Below are 24,602 nucleotides of genomic sequence, written 5' to 3'. Positions count from 1 at the left end.
AATGACTTGTCAAAGCTGTTTGAGAAGTTTTGAAGCTGGGAGTTCAAAGCCCCATCTTTCTGAGGACGAAGTCCTTTTCCTCCCCAGTTTCTCCCCTCTCCCCTCTGTTACATTTTATGCGAGGGGGAAATTATCATGGGAAATGAAACTGTCCTGTTCGTTTTCAAATAGACCCAGGGTATGGTGATATTCTAATCTTTAAAGGAGTGCATTTTGATGGCAAGGCAGGCAGATCCTGCCAGAAAGGTATAAAAAAGGGACAGCCATGCTATTGCTCTGCAAGAGCTCAGGCTTATGAAGAGGAACAGCATTACCCACGGCAAACCCTCTGAACCTTAGGGACACCAAATATGAGGCACCAGGTAGGAAATGAACATTATTGATTGTTTCTAAACCAGGCCTCCCCTGGGAGCGCTGCTCACCCGCTGCGATATCCCAGCCCCGATGTGGCACCAGCCTACATCCACCCCAGGGGCTGCTGGATGCCACTGGGCTTCATTATGAGCTCCGGGCCCCCCTTTGGTGATCGAAAGCTGCCTGGAAATTGCTAGTCAAGGTCTCTGCCACGGAGGAGAGGCTGCTCCTCCAGCTTTCCTCTGTGGTTTCCAGCAGCCTCTGGTTCTGAATGTCAAATCGGCGTGTTTCACATGAAAAGAGCTAACAAAGCCTTCACGAGGGCTGTTTGTTATTCAGCTGATTTTTACAAGATTTTCTGCTGCCCTTTTGAACAGATTAAGAAGCCCTCGGATGCTGGTACCTGAGGGACAGCCCGGAGGCTCAGCCTACATGCAAATCTGGGATGTTTGTAATTCAGGCTGTGTTGATTAGGTACAGTAAATAAGTATTGATTCTGACTAGATGGTTTATGTAACTAAGCAGCGCAGCAGGAATGAAACATTACAACTATTACAGCTGCATGTGCAAATTACAGAGCCCTCATTTATTGGAATAGTCGAAACGAACCGCTCCTGCTGTGCTGATTAGTTAAATAAGCCATCAAATCAGTGAACATAGCCATGTGCCACAGCACCGTACGATCTGGAATTATGTATTGGACTGTAACATTTGTGATTCATCCCAGCTAGTCATCTGTCTCACCAACTCAAGGCAAGGAGCGATTTTTCTTATCCAAAACACATAATGTGATATTTGCTCTCCCCAAATATTTAAATGCAGCGTTAGCCTATGGTGACTGACAAGGGCTTCCATGTGTTTGTGAGCATGAGCTGTATGGACATTAAACTTTAGCAGAGAGCACACAGGAAAGATCTGTGAGCAGGAGCCACATCTAAATTCCATGCAGGATGGGCTGTGACCCTCATCAGAGCTGAGCGCCGTCTACCAGCTCATTGGCAAAGCCGCTCACATTCACCAGGTGTGGCTTGTCCCCTCGCCCAGCTGCTCCCCAAGGGGAGAATTACATTAACAACACAATATTTATATATTTTTTTTTCTCTTTTCTTTCTTTCTTTTTCTTCTTTTTTTTCAAAGGGTTTACTTTCAGCATTTTTTTCAGCTTTAGTGTTTACACCTACATGGTGGCACGTTAGAAAAATTCAGGAGTCCAATTGGCACACAGGGGAATGATGACTTGTGATTATTCTTATTTTTTTTGTTGTTGTTCTTATTTGCCTATTAAATGAAATAGGCTAGCTGTGGCCTCCAGCCAAGCTGCTTCTGCTTTTTGGAATCTGCATGAGGGCCAGGGGTGCTTTCATCCCACTCTTGTTTTACACTTTTTCCTATGTGTCAAGAGATCATTGGAAGTCCTGCTTGGATGGACCTTTGGCCTGCTATGGCTGTTTTCATTTTCTTATCTCTTGGACTATCCCCTCTTAAATCAGTCCTCCACCTCTCACAAAATGTCCAAATAAGAAAATGTGGAGAAAAGATACAGGGTGCTGTAGAGCTTTGAGTGGTCTTTTTGGGTGGAGCTGTGCTGAGGACTGTGGGCTACTTGAGGAACCAGGAATGAATGTGAGTTTATATTCTAGTGAAAGTTGATGTAAAAGAAAAAAAAAAAAAAAAAGAAGAAAAAAAAAGAGAGAGAGAGAGACCTCAAGGGCTGTGCAGCAGTCCTAAGAGATACTATGGGGTTTGAGTGGAAGTCTGGTGCACCGAAGGCTTCCAGGTGTGCTGCAGTAGGGTCTCAGCACTGTAGGTTTTTCAGCACTGACTTAGCTGTTTACATTAAAGTCTATAGAAAAACTCCCATCAATGGGCTGCCCAGGGAAGTGGTTGAGTCACCATCCCTGGAGGTCTTTAAAAGACGTTTAGATGTAGAGCTGAGTGATATGGTTTAATGGAGGACTTGTTAGTGTTAGGTCAGGGGTTGGACTCGGTGATCTTGGAGGTCTCTTCCAACCTGGAAATTCTGTGATTCTGTGATCTACACAGAGGTGGCTCATCCTCAGGAGATTTCTCTTCCTCTTCATTTTCAGTCCTTGCAGGGTGTATGTGAAGAAGGGGTGGCGATGCAGAGTTGGGTAGCACCACACAGTCAGCCCCAACAGTGAAACCAGGAGGCACCCTTTAACAGGCTGGGTCTGATTTTGCAAAATCTGCCCAGACCTTTGGCTGAAGCCTTGCAGAGGTGTGATGCGGGCTGAATATCAAGTGGAGCCGAGTTTTGTAATGTTTTACAGTGACTGGTGAGATAGATGGCCTGGAAAATGGGATTTGGCACCACTGCCTGTGATGGATGAGCGTGCTGCCACGGTGTGCAGGTATCGGGACATCACTTGGCCGGGATGGGTCCTGGCTGGGGTTTCCTCCTTCCTTACACTGATCTACCTCCAAATGTCAAAATCACCTCCTGACTGTGCTTGGGTGTTTTCCCACTTACTTTCTGTAACCATCCTCCTTGGTATCTCCCAGTGGCCTGGGGAAGGGGATGGTCTGCACCCACACCGAGTCTGTGGGTGGCTCTGAACCTGGTAGGGGGATGCGCTTCCCAGCCCCAGTGCTTCTTCGTGTCAGTAATGTTGTGCTTGCTGTACAAAATCAGAGTTCAGGTTTTGCAAGGCAAATCACTCCTGTCCTAATTGGAAGTCCAGATTACCACAGTGTAGGTGAAGCTTTGCTTCTGAGAGTCCCTGGGCAATTCTCGCTTTTGCCTCCTGATCCAAGGAAACAAATTAATGCAGCGCTACCATGGGCCTGCATCTTGGAGCTGATGAGGATGTTACCTCCTGATTTGCACTGCCAGAAGCAGAAGCAGCATCACACTCTTGGTCAAACTTCATGGACTATGTCTGAGTAATTGTATTTATTTAGCTTTCTCTCAGATAAAACACTCGTACAATGCTTTGAAACAACACTCCAGTGCAAATACCAACTCTTGGATTAAAAAACAGAAGAACAAATAAATGACAGAAGAGACCAAGATGGGCGGAAGGGCTTGTAAAGGGCTCAGCACTTTTCTCCTTGGTAGATGTTGAAATGACAGTGAATTTCTGTTGTTTGCCCGCAGTTCACCTGAGCAACTTGAAAACGCACACAAAAATCCTAAAATGACACATTTTGCAGTACCCTTCAGGGTGAGCTTTGACATGATCCCATCTGTACAAGGAAGCTGTTACAGGAGCACGGAAAGTTGGAAGCAGACAGGCCATCATAATTAACGTGTAATTATTGCAATAAGTAAATAAATGTTACAAAAAAAAAAAAAAAAAAGTTAAAAGTTTTCAACCTAAAAACATCCTTCATTTCCTTTTGGTTGCCAAAGTGTATTACAATCAGGAAAATAAGGATGTAAAGGAGGAAAGCCAAATTGGACCCTACAGAGAGCTCCCTCTCCTTGGGATGCTCTGTCGAGGCAACCACAGAGCCTGTTTGAGCTGAACCAAAGCCAACATTTCCCAGAAAGCGTGCACAAGGGTCCAGTCATGTTTGCTTCTAGGAAAAGATAATAAAAAAAAGAGTGGTTTTAGGAGTGAACTCTTCACTGCAGCTAAAAGTAGAGGCAGCAGCTTGCTGAGGGGGGTTACACAAGGGCAGAGGTGCTGAGCTGGGCCAGGAGAGGCGAGGAAGACCCTTACAGCTTTCTCTGTTTTGGGGAGATTTGCACTGAACCGCTTCTTGTGCCTAGGCTGCTTCCCACTTGGGGGAGCACAGAGGGAAGACGTGACTCAGCTGCCCTCCTGTCACACGTCAGGACATCCATGTTATTCCCCAAGGATGGCCCTAGGGACAGTAGTTTCAGAAATACATCCGGAGCAAACCCCAGCAACCTGCTTACGACTCAATGCACACCCACCCAGTACCGTGGTTCCTGCTCAGCTCTGCCAAAACATGCCACGGAGTCTCTGGGTGATGTCTACAAAAAAAGGGAGCATGAGGCTGTGGAACAGCCAGGGATGTGATGCGAGAGGAACAGGGAAAGGAAAGGGGGCTCTAGAAGCATTAAACTCTGGTCCCTATGTCCTGTTGTAACAGCGTGTTACAAGACACTGCATTTAACCCCCACAAAAAGAAAATGAAATAGAAAACTGAGCCTAATGTAAGTGCATGAATTCCTCCAGAGGAGGGTGATGATCATTTTAGCTTTACTAGCATTGGAGTCACTTGCTGGCTCTATTCAGAAAGTGGTGGGGGGTTCCCTTCCCTCCTTCGCTATTCATATTACCTGAGCATTTCCCACAGAGCAGACGCAGCTTTGCAATTTCATTTTACTTTTCATTTTTCTCCCTCAGCCCACTGGGAAATCACTGCAGAGTGCACATGGCTGCCCATGTGCAGACCCCAGAGCAGATCATGGCAGAGGGTTGGTGCCAGCCCTGCCCCGGGGCTGGGGACACGAGCATCACAGCACCCAGGGCACTGCATCCCCTAATGAACCTGGGCACAGGGGTTTGCACCAGAGGCTCTTTCTTCCCCCAAAACAAAAAGGCTCAGAAGCAAATTAAATTTTAAGCCAGGATGTGTTGCTTAAGACCTCAAACTGTGTCCAGATCTCTGTGCCTTTTGGAGGAGATTTGTGGATCATCCTCCCCAAAGAGAAGGAGGAATGGTGTCTCTTGGCTTCACAGGCCAGCTGTGATCCCCAGAAAGAGCACCTCATCCTGGATTGTGGTATCACTCGCAGGACCATCCATCCTGCAACACGTTTTCACCTGCCCTGAGCATGGCAGTGCAGCCCAGCTTGGCCACAGCACTGTAAATCCCTGGTTCTGATGGCCTGCCTACAGCATGGCTCTGGGGAGATGAGAAGAAGGATTTGTGGGTTGCTGTGGGATCCTCTGAACGTTGGAGAGGGTCTGGAGAGCCACCAGGTAGCAGGGCAGTGAGGGCACTATCAGCAGGTCCACATCCAGCCAGGTCCCTCAGGTATTTTTCCACGGTATTTTTGGACATTACCTCCAACATTTTTGGTGGAGCACACAGTGTCCGTGTTTTCCAGCCTGACACCGTGCACACAGCTGCAAGCGAGTCTGGTTTTGCACAGCTCCATATGGACACCAAAGCCCCAAAAGCCAGGGCTGGCAGCTCCTGACAACACCTCACACTCCAGATCCATATCTGCTGGCTTTTATTGACTCTTCCAGCACTGTTTATGGGGCCCAAGGAACAATAACCAGAAGTTGTCTGTGAGCAGACATCAGCATGTGGACCTATGAATAAAAACATTAAAAACACAGGCCAAAAATAACAAGTCCAGGATATTTCTCCCAGCATGTAGGAAGGAGCCAGATCTGTGTGGAGGCTCATGGAAATTCGTGGTGGAAACACGCAGCTGGCAGAGGTGGCCTTGCTGCAGGCAGCATTGGGTGGAACAGGGTCCCAGAGCCACCAGCACGCCTGAGGTGACTCCTCTGGTGAGGAAGGTCTGTGTGACACATGGGCAGCAGGTAACTGGGCTCAAACACTGGGGTTGCAGCCTGCAAAGGGACTTAAAGTGATGAGGGTAGGCATGGAGGAGGCAGGAGATATCCTTACTGGGGGATGACTGGATCCCCATCCCCTGGGCTGTCACCCACCAAGGCTGAGAAGCCTTAAGGAAGGAAATGAATGCAATTTTCATTCTTACCTTGGCTAGAGAGGCATTTCAGTCTTCCACCTTGCTATTTACAGCCCACTCCTTGGTTGGGAGCAGTGCGAGCAATGTCAACTTCAGTATATGTACTTTGGGGGACTTCAGGCAAAGTCTGACCCTGGTACTGTGAGGACCCAACCAGGTACATGGAGAGAAGCCAACGCTGCATGCTTGTTGTGGCTCCAGGGGTTTCTGCGGCTGTTGAACAGTCTGGGTGAAGGACATGTGGGTGGGTGGAGTAGGACAAAGCTGATGGTTTCTCCAGGGACAGCATTTTCTAACTGCTGGCAGCCATCGTGCTGGGCAAGAAGATGTGGGGGCACGTTATCCCCAGCCTACACAAGTGCCCTGTGGAAGCAGGGGAGCACATCGGGCTTCCCTTGGTACCTCCAGGTGGCTCTTGAACCATGATGGACACGGCACCCATTCCAGCTGCTGGGTACTGAGGTGGCTCTTGAAAACAAAGTTAGCCCAAGTGAACCACTTTGTAGAGCCACAGTCCTTGCTCCAGTGTCATCTGTGCCCTTGCATGTAGGTACCACATTCAGGTACAAAACCACGCACCTTTGCTGCTCTGATTTTTCTTATTTATAATTAATTATAATTGCAAGTGGATGTCTAGTTAATTACTCTCATTACATGATTGCCTTTTTCCCACAGACTGCAGGACATCTACTGAGTTGCCCTCTCCCCATTCCTGCCTGCATGAAGTGATGAGATTTTCCCTCCATGCACTTTCCAGGATTTCACTGGCTTCTGGCACATGGTTTATTCTCAAGGCAAGTCTTCTTTAGGGCCATGCTGCCTTTAAGTGGGTAACTGTTACCAAAACTTTCCTTCTCCCCTTTGGTGGAAGCTGATTGCAATGCAGGGCACCCTGACTTTCAAATAATAAGGTAACTTGCATCATCACCTAATCAGTTGCCTTAGTAACAGATTTCCTAAATTTCCCTGTTGCATTTGCATGTTCATAAGTATGAAAATAAGAAATTGAAGAAGGGAAGAAAACAAAAGAAAACCCAAAGCTTTGTAGGATCTGCTCTGCGAGCATATGGCACCCGTAACAGCATTTGTTGATCAGCCTGGGCGTTGTTTGCTTACCTTTATTATTTCAGTGGCCCCCTCAGTGACACAGCAGCAGTCGTTGTGGGCTGAATGTGTGGGGGCAAGCCTGGAAAATTACTGGCATCCTCCCTGCAGGGGTTGGTAGCACAGAGAGAAATAGATCAGGGACAAATCTTTGTGTTGGTAACTGTCGGGAGAGAGCTAAGGCAGGGCTGGAAGCCCAACAGATACCGAATGAAATACAAGTTTAGAGCTTTGAGAAAGTTTGGGGTAAGTTAATCATACGCAGGATGTGGGGATGCTGCTTATTCAATGATGCTGAGCAGAGGTAATTTCCCTGAAATTTGCAGCAAACTTTCCAGGTCACCTCCCTGGCCAGCCCAGATGCAGCTGGCCCCTCTTGTGCCATCAGAGGAGGCTCTGGGGGTGATGCTGTTTTTTTTTCAAGGGGTTTTCCCCTGGCAGATCCACTGCAACCTGGTAAATAGCAGCCTCAGATCTACCACCGAGCCTCAACAAGTAGCTTCAGCACTGGGTGCGCACAGCACCAGCATCCTGACCATCCATGTCCATCCTGTCATGGGGAGGGGGTGGCAGGCTTCGTCCTGACCTGGTCACCCACAGATCCTGCTGGGAAAACCCAGCAGACAGCTGGCCGGAGTGATTTGGCTGCTGTACCAGGAGTCGTGTTTTCAATTTCCATGTTCAGTCTCAGATTGAGTAATGTGCATGTGAAAATTAAAGCCCGTCTCACTAAAAGGTGAATGTTGAATACAATGAATTAAGAAAACACGGTATACAGAGAGCTCTGTAATTATACAATCAGGGAATATCATGTACACTGTGCAGCACCGTGATTCATGTTGTTGCAAGTAAATAACAGGAGATTAAAAAGTATTCTTGGGTTCTCATCTGTAACGTAGCCCAGTTTAAGGTTATACTTATCAAAATTATCAGTGGAAAAATACTGTCTTTCAGAGCTGAGTCACAGGCGGCTGTACTGAGTCAGAGAGGAGGGTCCTGCTGAGCACTGAGACCAAGAGCAAAGTTCTGGGTATTCCCAGGGACTTCCAGGGATGAAAATGTGGGGGAAAGCATTACCGGGCCTTTCAGATGCACAGGCTCGCTGTGCCCAGCTGGGAGGTACCAGTGCGTGACTGGTGTTCCTGCAAACATTAAAAGCATTCACCTCTTGCTCTCTACCATCACCAGGAGGCGAGATTATCCCCATTTTACAGATCACTTGCTTGAGAAGCAATTTGTCAAGGGAATGTTGCAAGAGAAAAGAGCCAGGGGGGGCAAATCCCCGGCCCCCTGCTCGGGGTGGCACCGCACGATGCCTTTGGCATGGTCCCCTGTGCTTGAGAGTGCAGCCCCATCTCTCACAGCACTGCTAATCCAACGCGATTCTCTTTTTACAGCAGGCAGGAGAGAGTTTTCTGTGTGCTGTGGTGTTAAGAGAGGCTGCAGCAAACACTCAGTGTCAAGTAGCAGGAGCCGTCAGCCCCCGGAGTTGCTTTGGTAACTTGGGCTTGTGCGCGGGGAAGGCGCGTTGTGAAAGGGCAGGGGTGGGAGGCAGAGCCCTGAACCTGCTCACCTGCTTCAGCTGCCATCACTGGAAATTGGAAGAGCTCATTTCGGTGATATAGCCACAGACTTGCCGTGTAAAAAAGGCAAAGTGCAGATGTAGGAAGCCTTGGTGGTATGGGACAGGATTTCCCTGTGTATGAAGCTGGAGGAGAAGGATGCTGTGTGTGCGGTGATTAATTTCTGAAATAAGGCCAGGAATAGATCCGAGTGTAAACAAAGGGAATATTAGTACTGGATGTTTAAAGAACTAAATGTTCATATGAATTTTCACAGCTAATTTGAGATGGAAAAAAGAAAAAAACAGATCCCTGTTGTCTTCCATTACAACAGGGCACGCTATTGAGCAGGGGAGGCAGGGAGCTGGCACACAGGTGGGCTGCTGATCTCTGGAGCACCTGCAAGGAACCTGACGAGGAGCAGTACCAGCAGGAATACAAGTACAACTGAGCTCTTTGAAGAAATATTTACAAGGATTAGAGACCACCATGCGTGCTGTGGCACCATCCCTGTGGTCACTGCAGGGTGGCATTGCCCTACAGCAGCCATGCAGTAGGGCAGACATGGTGAAAGAGGACCTGTTTCCAGGGCTGCCAACATGCAGATTTAGACATCTGGTTAAGAGTTTTCTTACTGCCAGAGGTGCTGGCTGCCTACCAATACCCATCAGGCCATTTAATAGCACCTTTAATAAACCCAAACCCTTGTATGGATGCATGGTGCTTAGTGGCACTGCTGGGCCACTGAAGTGATCTCCCTCAGCTGCAAAGCTGGCCATGGATCGCTGGATCCCTGCCCACCTGGGCTGAGGTCTAGTGGAGGTGAACAAGAAATTCAGGAGGGTTTTGAGCAGGTCCCATCATTGCTCTTGCGAACACGAGGGGCAGATATTAAGCCAGCAAGGTGAGATGGGGAAGACGGTGCCCTTCCAGCCAGCAGGTCTGGGGCCAGGCAAGTGGGGAGGAGGGGACAAAAGCATTTTTGGTTCCTTCCAGATCTGTAGGAGGAAGTTCCCCAGTGCCACTGGCTTCGTGATCAAACAAGGATGGGGGATGCTGCTCCAGCAGCACTGGTACAGGTGCATGGCTGGGAGCACCTGGCCAGAGAGCAGAGCGGTGTGCTCTGAGGAAAACCTCCCTGCCTTCCCCCTTGCTCCCTGCTTCCACCCTCACCTACCTGTGGGATTGTGCAGGTATCAGGTATGAAGCCCAGTAAGGCCCCTGGTATTATACTGGAATCCAGGTGAGCTAATGGCATGGCACAGAGGTCAGTAGAGATGGCTTTTAATTCAGGTGTTGCCTTCAGACACTTCTCAAAGTCTTGCTCCAGCTCTCTCTGTTGATAAGAAAGGACTCGGGGCCAGCCAGCGCTGCCAAGTGAGCTCTGAAAGACGTCGTTATTTGGCTGCCGCCGACCCGAGGCTCTGCTCCAGCTCTGTATTATCTCACCACAACCCAGTCATGCATCTGAGGAAAATCCTACTCACCAGAAACCCACCAAATAATGCACTGAAAACATAAAAGTGTTTGTGCTTCATGCTATTGCACAGTTTGGGAAAAATCTTTTTCTTTTTTTGGACTCAAAGCAATTCATAGCTGCTACATTAAATCTGAAAATGAAACAAGAGCTTGGTTACTGAAGTCATTTCCAAAGCCTTTTATTGTTTTATATGCAACAAAGAGATTACCGTAAAACCAATGCTAATGTGGAAGCAAAACCAGAAAGGAATGTCTCCCTCTCAGTTGTTGAGGAATGGCAGGGGTGAATGGGCTGTTTGGAGGTGTCCCACCCCTTCACCATCACCCAGATGTGGTTTTGGGGAAGAGACACTGGAAAGTGTCGTAAGTGACATATGCTCCTTGCTAGACCCCAGTAATCCAAAGTGATTTCTGGCCAATCATCCCCTGCCCCACTCCCCCCAGGCCCATCACCAGAGCCATCAGCGGTGGCCATCAGAGCCATCAAAGGGCCATCTCCACCCACAAAGGGAGCCCAGAGGCACCAATGCAGCTGGGGGAGCCCCAGGAACCCCTGGGAGACACCAACCCTAAAACAGCCCCCCAAGGTGAACCTCATCCCCATGGGCTAGGTGAAGGATACCCATCATCAGCAGTCCATGGGAGAAGCTCTCTGTGTCACCCCAGGCCATGGGGCACACTGTGGGGTGCAGGGGAAGGGTGTTTGGGGACTGCATGACACTTATTTTGGGATGTTTATGGGAAGAATCAAAGGTGGGGATAGCGGGATCAAGGTCACCTGGGGAGGAACAAGCATGGGAAAATAGAGAGATAAGGGGATAAAAGGGTCTGTGTGCACGCAAACCAGGACTGGTCACTACCTTTGTCTGGCCATTCCCTGCCCTGATCAGCATGAACTGTCCTATTTCTTCATTAAAAGCCATTTTTAATTATTCTCCCAGTTGATGGACCCTGTTCATGGTCCATGGATGTGTGTGCGGTGTCTGAGTGCAGCAGCTGGAGCAGGATTAGGGGCAGAGGGACGTGTCCCTGGGGTGCCACCACGGGAGGGACCCAAGCATGCAGGTCAGTGGGCAGACAGGGACACAGGGAAACTGCAAAAGTTTCTCAATTCCACGCCACACAGACATGAAGGGACTCTTGTGCGAAGGGTCCTTCCACTTTCCCCTGACTTTCCAGTGCTTTCTCCTCATTTTTATTACCTAAAATAAAACTCCTCTTGGGGAGGAAAATAGTGCATGTACTATGCCTCATAAACCAGGCCTCCTGTGCTGTTCTGAGCCGTGATTAAAGCTGGGCTGGGTATTTTATTCATAACAAGCACGTCAGGCTTGCTTTTTCTGCGGTGTTTGTGCTGCTCCCTCCTGAGGCCCTCCCCTCGCAGGGAACTGATGTCGGTAATGATTCCCTCCCTGCAGGAGCAGAGTTCACAGCTGGAATAAACACGCGATTTAGCCAAGGGTGAATTCATGGCTGCAATTCGTATTCTGACACGGGGGAAGCCTTTTGCTCATGGACGAACAGATTGTGTGGCTGCAATTGAAATTTAGGTAACAAAACGCTGTGCATAGTATTTGCAGAGCAGAATCGTGATAGAAGTGGAGAAAACCTTGAAAATGAGGAGAGGGGCTCCTTCAGCAGCTGCCAGTCACTGAAGGGGTGTCTTGGGAGCACCCGGGTGGGATTACATCCTTTTGTACCTACAAAGTGGTGTGTGTGATGCGGTGTGGAGAGACCTGGGAGGGAAGGAAATGCCCTGCAGGAAAGGAAATGTATCTGTGTCCTGATCATTCAGCTCACAGGTAAGGCAGCCTTGGAAGCGTTCAGAGCTGTGAGACCATGGCACGGAGCAGGTTCATGCCTGCAAAACAGAATTTCTCATTCCTGTTACAGGCTGGGCAGCCCCAGCAGACGAACCTAAGCACGCGTTTCTATTCCTGGCCAGGCTGCAGCATTTGCCTGCGTGCTCCAGCACTGCCTCGGCAGTGTGGGAAGGTGGCCAAAGGATCAAACCATGAAATCTGAGGTTGGGACTGATCACTCAGTGCTCCTGGGCTGGTCCCCAAAGACCTTGCTGTCCTTTCATGCATGGGTAGGAGTGCGGTATACATACGGACACGCACAGCTCCGGTAGCCACATCAAACCCACGTCTGAAGCAGCTCACATCAGGAGGCAGCTAACTGGCAAAATGCCGACAAAATCCTTCACTGGGAGAGCTACCTAGGATTATGAATGCAGATGATGCTCGCTGAGCTGCAGAGCTGGAGTTTGCAGAGTTGGTTTTCCACAGAAATGTCCCCTTACCATTGCATGGCAATACCCCAGCCACCCCATGTCTTTTGGGGCATTCTCTTGCAGGTGAGAGCACTTTCTGCTACAGGTTTCACATTTCCCATGTCCCCAGGAACATCTCCATGGTGTGTGTAGGATCGCTCACCAGACTGGGCTGAAAGAGGCCAGAAAGTTTTGGGAGGAGGGACAACAAGCAGACAGGCAGCCTCATCACATCAGCCTTGTTTCTTCAGCAAAGCAAGCTAAAAATAATAACAGCAGAATTACAGACGTTTGAGAAGCTGAAAATAAGGAACAAATGTTATGTGAATCACAGGGCCTCAAAGGACGTCTGGGCTATCTCAGGCAACCACGTTAATTTATTCCTTCCATGCACTGTCCTCGAGGGTGGTTTGCTCTTTCGCACCACCTCCTCAGTGGAAAGCCTGAGTTATTCTTTGTTCACCTGGTCACCAAACACCTCCTCCTAACTTCCAGCCTTGGCTTGTGTTATTTCTTAGATGACTACACTGAAACCAGAATTGAGACAGAGAGCAATGAACTTTAAGTTAAAAGCAAAAGTATGAAGTCAGGAAAAAATATGCCAGACAGAGAAGAGCTGAGACTGAAGTGGGGGAAATGCCTGATGGTCTACCTGTGTGTGAGTGATGCTCCTTGTGTTTGTGTAACACCTCTTGGGTCATGAGCTGAGAAAATCATGGCTGGACTCTCAGCACCCTTTTGAACAACAGGGCTGATGTGTTAGTGCTGCATAATGGTCCCGATATCACTGTCCAGAGGAGGAATCCCCATAATAAGACCACATGCAGTGAGAAGATGCCTACTGCTGCATTTCAGATGTTCACACAGTAAGAGGAGCTCACAAGCTGCACCAGACAGTGTTTTGGTGTCCATCAAGTAAGGCACCTCTGGGCCACATGGACCTTGCTGTCCCCTTTCAGCTCAGCAGCAGCTTGCTTTGTAGCAGCCCCCAGGGTCAGCATCAGGCTGAAGTAGCTTCTGTAGAGGCTGCTTTGAAAACACAAATAAAAATAAAGTCTGTAGTGGGAAACACTCAGCAGTTAGCATGTCAGGACACTACAAATGGATGATGTATATACCAAGGAGATGGTATAGGAACAGGAGCAGAGGGATAAATTTACTCTATTTAAAGCATCTGGAGGTTGGATGTCTGAGCTGGTCACCATAAATTCAACTTATAATCAATGAGGCGAAATACATCCCTCCGGAGTACAGCCTTAAGGTATGACATACAACAAGTCACATTAAACACTCTCTAGACAGACCTGTTGATACCAGCCAGCTCTAAAAGGCAGACTCTCAGCTGCCTGAATTGGGTGTGATGAACTGCATCTGAGAAGCCAGACATATTAGTGGAGGGCACAGTGTGGTGGTTTTGGCCTTCTGGGATTTGGGGTGCATCACTTTTTAAACAAATGCACGAACAAAGGACCTCATGGTCCCATGACAAATTCCTGGTCTGGTGTTTAGGCCTGATGAGTAGGTGCTCTATTAGTCAAGGACTTTCCCAGGGTGGAGCAGATCCACCTGAGGAGATGAACAGAAGAGGATGTGCCATGAAGGAGAACATGGTGGGGGGAAGCATCTTGAACTCATGCCCACATCAGCAATAAAGGACCTGCCACCTTTATATATGGCAGTGGACAAAAACCCAGATTTGTCCAAAGTCTGAAATTTTGACCTAAATTCTCTTCTAGTTAATAAAGTATCCAGGACTGAAGAACAAATCCCTCCTAAACCCACAATGAGTATTTGCAGTCAGGAAGCTGCCAAGAATTTCCACACGTTTTCCAGAAATCAGTGGTCCCCATCAGAAACAAAGACACACTATTTTGTTTCAACATCTCCGAGGTGTGTGTGGGGAGCAGTGGTGGTGGCAGGAGGCTGGGCAGAGAGGGCAGCCAAGCACAGTTCCTGTGGAGAAACCCAAGAAACTTGTGACCTTTCCCAGACTGACTTTTGTTTGCATACTGGGATGGAGGCCACAGGGAGAGGCCACAGTGACGGGTTTATTGCCTCCTGGGTGTGAAGGGCCCTTGGAGTGGTCAACAAGGTGCATTGCCAGTAAAGGCAGGTTAATATCTGGGTTGGATGATGTTTTGTAGCCCATTGGCACTGTTGTCCTTCTCTTGCTAGGCAATATGCAAGGGAAAGGATGCTTCACCCCAAATCAGCACACAACCCAGTGGGCAGGACCTGGCTCTCTCCCTGAGCAAACAGGGCATGGGGTGGTCGCCTCCAGCTCTCCTGAGAGCCAGGCAGCACTTTTGGGAGGGAATGGTTCTGAAATTATTTAGCTGGTTACCTTAGGACAATAGGACCCATGGCCTACAAGTGCATTTTTGCTGAATATGAAGGGAGCTGATGGGCAGATCCTACCCAGGGTGGGTGCAAGGATAAAGGAGGCCCCATCCGTGGGCATCAGCAGTGTCCCCTGCCACCACCCACCCTCACCACACCATCCCCAGCAGCTGTGCTGCCCCAGTGATGCCCCATGACCCCCACACTTCTTCTCCCAGATCCGCACAAACCACAAACACTTACACTCAAGGAGCCCAGAGAGCCTTCAGCTGGGATCTTTCATTTCAGCATCATCCAACTGAGGGATGGGAGCATGGAGTGACCTACGCTGCACAGTTCAGTAAGGGAAGGGGAAAAAATGTTCTCTGTGTTAGAGAGACTCCATTCTTCTGTGAACAGAAAAATGCAAATGTCTCCCAAAGGCCTTTCTTTGGTCAAAAGGCTGCCATTCCAATAAAAGTTGATACTGCAAGTTCCCGAGTTTCTCCTTTTTTTTCTATATTATTATTTTAAGACATATAGTCAGTTCACTTAGATGTAAATTGGATTTACAGAGGAGCAAGAGAAAGCTTTTTCTTTTTTTTTTTTTCTTTCTTGATGGTTCCTGCATATTTTTATGTCTCATTGTACGGATGCTTCTGCTCCAGCAGCAGCTATCAAAGGAGATGAAGCCAGAAGTACAGCAGCGTGGTGCTTTGTCAGTTCTGTAACTCTAGTTAACCTCAGACGAGAAGGACACTATTGCTGAAATATAATAGCAAACCACTGGGCAACACGATCCTCTGCTTCTCAAGTGATCAAACAAATTATTCATCTTTCTAGCCTGAACGTAAACTGACAGCAACCTTTTCATTTAAAGTAAATTAAGGTCCTTAGACTATCTAACATGAATGATAATTTTTTGTTGTGCCCCCCCCTCCCTTAATTAAATGAAAGCAAGTTTTATAATTTAAACATTCCTACATTCTGTTGAAGGAATGCAAATTTTTCCCCATGATTATTCATGCGGCAGAGCAGCAGAGTGAAACCAGCAGTGTTAATTCCCTGCCGAGGTTGATTCCTTCTGAATGTATAAGGTGCAGGGGGTTACAGGAGCTCCTGGGGACCCACCAGGGAGGACCCCACTGTGGGACCTCATTGTCACACACAGAGTAATAGGAAGTGGCAATGTTTGCTCCAGAGTTTCCACTCTAAACCTGAGGTTTAATGTGATGGAGGCTCTGGGAGTGACAAGTGTCCTTCCCCTGCAGTGTGTGCCTGGTGGCATTTGGTCACAGCCTCGGTGGACATGGCCACCTCCCAGGTAGCCCCAAGGTGTCTCCCACCTTGAGTTTACCACAATGCCACACCAGATATTCAGATCCCAGCATTTCCGTCTCTGCCCATGCAGAAACAACCTGCTTTGTCTTTGCTTATGGCTCTGGAGCATCCCAGCCAGGGTTCCTCTGCCAGCAAGGACAGCCAGCATCTCCCTGCTCTGCCCACCAGCTCCTCTTCCCTGTGCGTTACAGGCAATGCCCAGCTCAGCCCCCAGTTGTCTTACTAATGCTGCCAGGAGCCCACTCTCCAAAGTCCATCACTGTGGGAAGCAGAGATCCCAAAACACAAGCAAAAATGCATAACTCTGCCTTCCTCAAAGGCAGGTGCCCCAAGAATGACAGTGGTAAGCAGGGAAGAGACAGGAAGAACAGCAGGTGCGGTGCATTTACAAGTGACCTTCTTGGTGCCTTCTGCTAAAAGAGGGGGACTTGGCAAGCAAGAGATTGTATCTCCAATACCTTGCTTAATGATCAGTCAGATCTAATTTGTTCAGTCTGGCTTCAATCTCCCTAGGGTTTCCACCTTCACAATTACCACAGCAACCAGTTCCAAAATTTTAAGTACTCTGTGAAAAAATAATGATAAAAAAAATAATAATAATATTTTGTTTGTGCCAAACCTGCTGATTACCGGAGCTCCTCTAGCTCTTGTAATGTGAGAAATAGTGAATAACTTCTACTTTACTTACCTTCTTTATGGCACTCCAAACTCAGCAGACCCCAGTGGGATATACAGGTCTCTACAGACTTTCTACTGGCTATTTTCCTAAATGAAGACTCCTGGTCCACTTTGTTTCTCTTAGTCATTAAACCAGTTTACGCTCCTGGTTGTCCTTTCCACCCTTCTCTGTTTGTCTTCTTCCTCTGAGATGGGGGGACCATTACTCCATCCTGCATTCACAGTTACGCTACCCATTACTTAGTCACAGAATGTCATTTTCTGTCCTCCTCTTGATTCATTTCCTAACATTTACCTTTAAAAATCTTAAAGACGTTTTGCAATAGCATTGCCTTATTTCTTCTCAACCAGTTTCCAACTGCATTGGCTAATATTAAACCTCTTAATCCACAAGAAACTGAGTAACCTGACTGTTCAGTGCTTCCCACAATTCCCATTGAAGTTGTTCCACTCAAATTACCCCTGAAGTGCAATCAGATAAAGATACATCCATTCCCTTATGGAATTAACCTACATATTTCTTGTGAGCAAACAAACATCTGTCTCTATTTGATTCATGCACACTCCAGAACATGCTTGACTAAACCCTGGGGATGCCCACATCTCCCCTGTGAAGGTCCTGAACACTGAGTATCACCACATTGAAGATGGAGCACTATGTTACCCCACAGACCCCTGTTGACTTCAATAAACATAATCCAGACTCTAGGAGTCCAATACATTCAAAAGCATTAATGTAATTAGATAAATGTATTGATTTATTAAGAAAAAGGTAGATGTTCAAGTAAATGCATCACAAGTTAGAAATGGGCTTAACTGTAGTTGTAACCCCAGGTGACTGACACATCTGACATCCCTGGACCCTTCAGGGCCAGAGCTTTCTGTGTCCATGTCCATCCTTGAGTGCTCTGATAAGCCTTCAGAAAAGATAAATCCTATGTTTCTCTGGACTTCAGTAGCTGAACACTTCTGATTCTTCCCTATCCAACTGCAGGAAACCTTGTTTCTGCCTTCCTGGATAGAGAACAGAGTCACTGGGATGCACTGGAAGGCTCTCGGTGTTCTCTGGTGAAATATTTCTTTTTCAGCACTAGAAATCTTGGATCTTTCCAGTATGAGGTCAATGTCTTGTCTCTGGGAAGGGCTGTCATGGACTTCAGATGAAGGAACATGAAATTGCATCAGGCAGTTGTGGAAATACTCCATCTAACAGAAATGGCTCCTCCACTCCTGTTTATTTGGAGCACAAACATACCTCTTATTAAGGAACCTCAACCTTTCCAGAATGCACAAAGTCTTTATTTATCTTGTAGTCCTTGCTACTAAAACAAGATTTTCCCATTATTATGAAAAATATTGAGTCTTTTTCTGATTCATACTAAGCTTTTGACCAGGGTGATGTGTTGTAATAGAAAGTTTCTAGAATAATGCAGCACAAATGTTGAAATTTGCTTTGGGGCAGAGTTTTGTACCAGGGACCTGCTTCACACAAACATTCACGGAAAGCTTATGTAAAACAACATCTGACTCTTATGCAGCACTCGCCCATAGATCTCAAAAGCATTTGCAAAGAGCATCCATCTCAATTCACTTTTCTTTAAAACTGAAGTGACTCGGTCTCCCCTCATAAATCAGGAACTTTTGGTCTTACTCCGGGGATCTATGATAACCTACGCAGTCTTCCACAAACTGGATGAAATTATGGACTGTGTGAACATATACAGAAGTCCTAATATGTCTCCAGGTCACCTTAGCACTATGCAGCCATGCTATGCATTTACAGTACCCATGTCACGTCATTGCTCATAGGTAGCATCTGTCCGTGTGGCAAAGCCCAAACGAACACTGGGCCGAGTTAGCAAGTGTCAACTGCGCATCAAGGGAATTGATCACTGTCCTCTACTCAACACTTGTGGTACCACCTCTGAACCACATGCTCCAGTCCCTGGAGCACATCATGGACCAAGAGAAGCTGAGAGAGCTGGGCTCGTTCAGCTTGGACAAGACTCATTTCTTTTCCTACAGCTCCATGATTTTGAGCACTGAAGACCCTAGGAACCGCACCAGTTCAGCAGTCGGTAAGAAACCCCTGGGGATGTGCTCTGTTGAACAGTCAGACAAACATCTGAGAAGCCTTTAAGATGAGAGTCGCAACATAAATTTAAGACAGTTATCAAGAGCTATTGAAGTCAGCTGCAATGAGAGTTTCACGATTTTCCCAGGTCCTCTCTGTTAAAGATAATAACTTCCATGCTGAACTGAGGGGCACGCAAAATACTTCATAATTTAGGCAAGTTGCCTGATGCCAGATATAGTTCATCACTTTAAAGGGAACTTGAGCCCAATCTATCTTTTATATAACCCAGCATACTAACTTGCAGCTCCCAAAAGGTGGAATAAGGCTACTAGAATCAGCTGATACTAAGTGAAAATGTGAGTAATGCTTGAATGTTTCAGAAAATATATATTTTTTTCTCCATAGTTGGCAGTGTATGAGTCATTCAGGCTCCCTAGCTACTGCACTGCATGAATGACTCAAAACTCCACCGAGAATGGAGGCACAAGCAGTTCTCTCTTTGTGCCAGATTTTCTCCTTTTAAATCACCCTTGCTGTATCTCACCCACTTCAAAAAGGAGAATCTCTTTCCCTATTACTTCCTTTTCCCCATCCCCATGCAAGCCCAGATAAGACATCGTGCACAAGGATGGTCAGTGCTCATTGTGACTGAAAAAAAGTAGAGGATATGATGCATTAAATTGAGATCAGGGAACCATTTTTTTAAAAGTGACAACATATGTAAACTAGTTGATTTTCTGAGTTCCTCTGAAATTCTCTGAAGAGCAAGGACACTGCACCTCTAAACAGATTGGACCACAATGCCCTCTATGGAATTTTCCTGTGCAGCAAAGGAAATTTCCTGGAAATTTTAGTCAATCATTTGTTCGGGGGAAAGTTTTGAATTGAGTTCATTGTGGATCCTGAAACATCTCAGTCCCTGGTCATCTGTATTGTACAAACTAGTAATCCCTGCCTATCTCAAATATGATAAATCACTGCTGAGAGGATCCACGTTAATTTGTACCAGGTATCTGCATGTGAACAACTTGCACACAACCCTGTCTTGAGTGATTCCTGGCCATCTGCCTGAACCCAGGTTCCTCCTGCAGAGCTCTGAGCCACCCTTTGGAGTCCCAGGTAAATCTGTCTTTGGTGCCACATTCCCACCATCCTGTGTTATCACATATGTCACTTTCCAGGGACTGAAAGATCAAGAGGGAGAAACCACAGTCTGTATATTAGTTGTCCCTTTAAGAAAATACCCTGCATAGTCTGGCTATTGCCTAACCCCATTACCTCACCTCTAGGCGGATCATCATCCCCTTGTTCCTTGGATCTGCAGCAGCTCTGTTGCAATGACCATGGGGTATTTTGTTCAGTGACCATTTCCTCATTTCAAAATCCTTCTACCATAAAAGCAGTCTGGTCACATAACAGAAAAAAAGTGTACATAGTCATTAGTTAGAACAGATCTCTGTAAGGCAAGCCACTGATTTCAGTTCTGCAGTTTGTTTTCTATTTATGAGAAAATTATCATGTTCAAAAGGAATTACTGTGATTTGTTTTCCTATTCCATTCTTCCCATTACATATTTTTATTCAGCTTTTTCAGAAGTTACTTGAGTTTAATTCTCTTTGATGCCACTAGTCGTCAACCATCACATACCTTGTGGTCCCTTCCTACCAAAAGCTGCTTAGTACCTCACCATAGTCCAAGGAACTTGTGTTGTCATTGGAAAAGAAAGGTCCTTAGGGTTGAAGGTGCAGCTTTCTGAGTACAACATCTGTAGATGGAAACAACAGCTGTCCAAGAGTCACAAACTTAGTGCTATTAGCACAAAGCCTCTTTCCTACAATTTCTTTTTCAGGTTAACCATTGCACCACTGGCTATCTCGACTCTCTGGAACCAACCAAATGATCCAAGAGTGTGGAATTACACTAGAGACTAGGCAGAAGCCTTCCGTGCCAGACAAATCTAGTTTGAATGAATCCCTTCAGAGTGATCAAAGTTGTCTCTTCTGTTGCTACCATGAAGCATAGCATACTTCTGGGTCAGTTTTTGTTGTTGTTGTTGTTGTTAATGTTTTATTTTTTACCATAGGACTTATGAAACTCTTTTTGATCAGAAGCCTCAAATTATGGACAAAGACCATCAACCTTCTCCTCTCTTTGGGTGACTTGGAATCAGAAGGATTCCCTCTCTCTTGGATGACTCAGATTCACTCCAGCTGAGTTTATACAGTGCAAGTTATGTTATAGTCAACTGAGAAAGCAAACATTCAAAAGAAGCACACAGACACAAGGGTAGTGGCAGGGAAAGCCAGATTTGTTCTGTCTGAAGAAAGGAAGACTTGGAGGATCTCACTGCTGACCACAGATACGTAATGGTAAGATGCAGAGAAGACAGCCAAACTCTTCTCAGAGGGGTATAGCAATAGGACAAGAGGCTATGGACACAAATTGCAAAAATAGAAATTCCAGACAGGTTTAGGAAACATTCCTTTCACCATGAGGATGGTCAAATACTGGAACAGCTATCGGAGAGGTAGTGACATCAGGATTTCTGGAGATACTCAAAACTCAGCTGGACAAGGCCCTGAACAACAAGCTATAATTGGATGTGCTTTGAGTGAAGAGTTGGACAAGAGGACTTCCAGAGACGCCCTTCCAACCCAAATTACCCTATGGCTCAATAGTTCTATGGTTTTTCAGGACATGTTAAATATTGACCAAGAGTCAAAACACCCTCTTATGCTGTCTTTCACTGTGTAGTTTAAGCAGATTTCACAGAATCACAGAATTGCAGAATCATCTAGGTTGGAAGAGACCTCCAAGATCATCAAGTCCAACCTCTGACCTAACACTAACAAGTCCTCCACTAAACTGCATCACTCAGCTCTACATCTAAACATCTTTTAAAGACCTCCAGGGATGGTGACTCCACCACTTCCATGGGCAGCCCATTCCAATGCCTGAAAATCCTTTCGATAAAGAAGTTTTTCCTAATATCCAACCTAAACCTCCCCTGGCACAACTTTAGCCCATTTCCCTCTTGTCCTCTCACCAGGCACATGGGAGAATAGACCAACCTCAACCTCGCTACAGCCTCCTTCAAGGTACCTTTAGAGTGTGATCAAGTCACCTTTGAGCCTCCTTTTCTTCAGGCTGAACAATCTCAGCTCCCTCATCCATTCCTCATAAGACTTGTTCTCCAGACCCCTCACAAATTTCATGATGGTAGTTTCCATAACACTAATAAGAAGTCCTTCTGTATTAATTAACTGAAGTTTAATTTTGCTTCAGGTGAGGACCTATTCAGAGTATAATAAAAGTACTTTAGTCATGACTTCAACAGAAGTCTTTTGGACATCATCTAAACCTACTAATTTCTTTATTTCTTTTTAGCTCCATTTAGTCGGTCTCATTTTTCCTTGCTCATCATTTTACCAGCTGAATTATTTCCATATATAATCTCTTCCATTCATTAACTTCTTCTTGCCTGTTGGCAGCAAAGATATTTGGCATTGAAAATTGACAGAATATATCAGCATGTGTGGCCTTTTAACGTGATTAATTAGTATATGGAAAGAACTTTGTAATCAGTCAAGGAAAAAAACTGCAAAGCTGTGAGGGTTAACAAAGAGGTCCTTTACTTTTTGCTTGATTTGTTTTATAAACAGTGATACAAGCAAATATATCAGGGCCCAAATTGGAAAGCCACTTCTCACTGTGTTGAATTAAAGGAACAGAAGACCAGTGGAATGATTTTCCTTGCTTTTTGTGAGAGACTACAGCTCTGGCTTGCTCTATACATTTGCAGGCAGCTTTGCTCTCCATCAGCCTGTATTTAGTCAGTTAAATGCTTATCTGGAAACCTTGCCCAGTAATCTTACCAAATGATGGCTTTCTCACTACTGTCGCTTTCAAAGCAAAAAACTCACACAACCTTGTTTGGCATGTTATCTCCTATCAGCTCTTATTCAATTGTGAAAAATGGCTTGAAAAACAACAGGAAACCCAAGAAAATGTGATAACAAACAGCAGTGTGTCAGGATTTAGGAAAGTGTGATTACAAGCACCATGGAGACCATTGTCAGGTTAGATCTGTCTTTTTTAATTAACTGAAATAGAGGGAAAATAGCATGCTAACAAGATTAACAAATGAAATTACAAAATTGTAGGTGTTAATACCAGTAGGTATCATACACCATGTTATCTCAGAAGATGTCAGCCCAGGAAATAATTCTCTTTTCATTTTTAATATCTATGTTTCTCACTTTGTTCCCCCCATTTCATCTCACTGAGGTTTGAAAACATTCTCTGAGAGCCTCCCGAGGACTAGACTGGAATTGGCCTTCTTGTACACTAACTCGGAGATCAAACTCTTTTGCAGGGAAGAAAAGCAGTGCTTTTGGCTATTCCCTTTTATTTCTAATGTACAAACTTAAGATGTCCATACTAATTTATTTAGGTCTCTGGAGGAAAATTCTAGGCCATGACATGAAGCTTCTCTTTTTCCTTTTGATGTTTTCAGAATCAGATCCTCAATAATTAAGTTAAGGCTAGGATTAATAAGTATGTTTTTATCCCATTGTAAAGCTCCTTAGGATCTTCCCCCAGAAAGACAGAAAAGAAACAATATTGGAGAGAGAGCACAGATGCACATTACTCTGAAAAGAGCGAGGATTCTTGCAGAATCTTTACCAGCAATTTGGAGATACCTAAAATCAATGTTGGCAAAAATCGTGACTAAATCAAGCACTGACTAACAGGTAAGTAATGAGGAAGAGAAAGCTTGCCATAGAGACCAATCTGGATATGTCAGGACCATTAAAACACAGTTTGTAATACACCACAATGAAACCAAATGTAAGTGTTTATAATTCAGGAAGAAGACAGATAAATCTCTGTATACTGAAAAGTTCTTCAGTCACTACATATTAACTGGAAAATGTCATGCTTGTAATGAAAAGAAAATCTAAAAGATGCCACTTGTAACACTGTCAAAGACTTGTTCCCACTGCAGTCCTGCCAACATTTATATGAGACAGTGCTGAAACACCAAAAACCAAAGAGAAGGAAAGTCTCCTGCCCCTTTGATGTCTGTGCAGCCTCAGCCACTTCCTTCACCACATGTTTTCATGGGACTCTGTAGTCACAAGCAGCAATTCTTCTATAGTCTCCCCCACCTGGCTGATTCCTTTATCCCAAATAGAAATGACCGGAAATTCGTAACATCCTAGAAAACTTTGGCCATGTCCATGCAGATGTTAGTAACTGCTCCTTCCCACATACAGTCCTCTTCCAAATACTCTCCGATAAAAATTGCCTTTCCCTGCGCTTTTTATAGTGCACCTCAAGAGGGCTTATGCAAAGAAAAAGGAAACAAATACGACTATAAATCACACAATTCCCCTAAACCAAACCTCTTTTCTTCTATCTGGTTTCCTAGGACAAAGGTATGTAGCAGGCTGTTCTCAATAACAACAAGTTAAATGCCTCCCTCCATCATGCCACTCTCCCAGACCTCTGTGTAAGAGAGACCTGCCTTGTAGAGACACATGATGAATACAAATCCAGCACTCAGACCATTTCTCTTGAAGTCACTGTTAATATAGGGAGTGCATATTCCCTCCTAGTGTTCCAATATTTTTCAGAGTGCTTGCAAATGCTACAGCAACAGCAATGCCTGCCCGGTGCCAAAAGATTACAGAAGTGTTCTCGTAGCTGGAGGAGCAATAAAAGGCACCTCTTTCAGACAGATTC

The sequence above is a fragment of the Aythya marila genome, assembly GCF_965140915.1.
Source record: "Aythya marila genome assembly, chromosome: 1".
Taxonomy (NCBI): domain Eukaryota; kingdom Metazoa; phylum Chordata; class Aves; order Anseriformes; family Anatidae; genus Aythya; species Aythya marila.
This window is presented reverse-complemented; position numbering follows the sequence as displayed.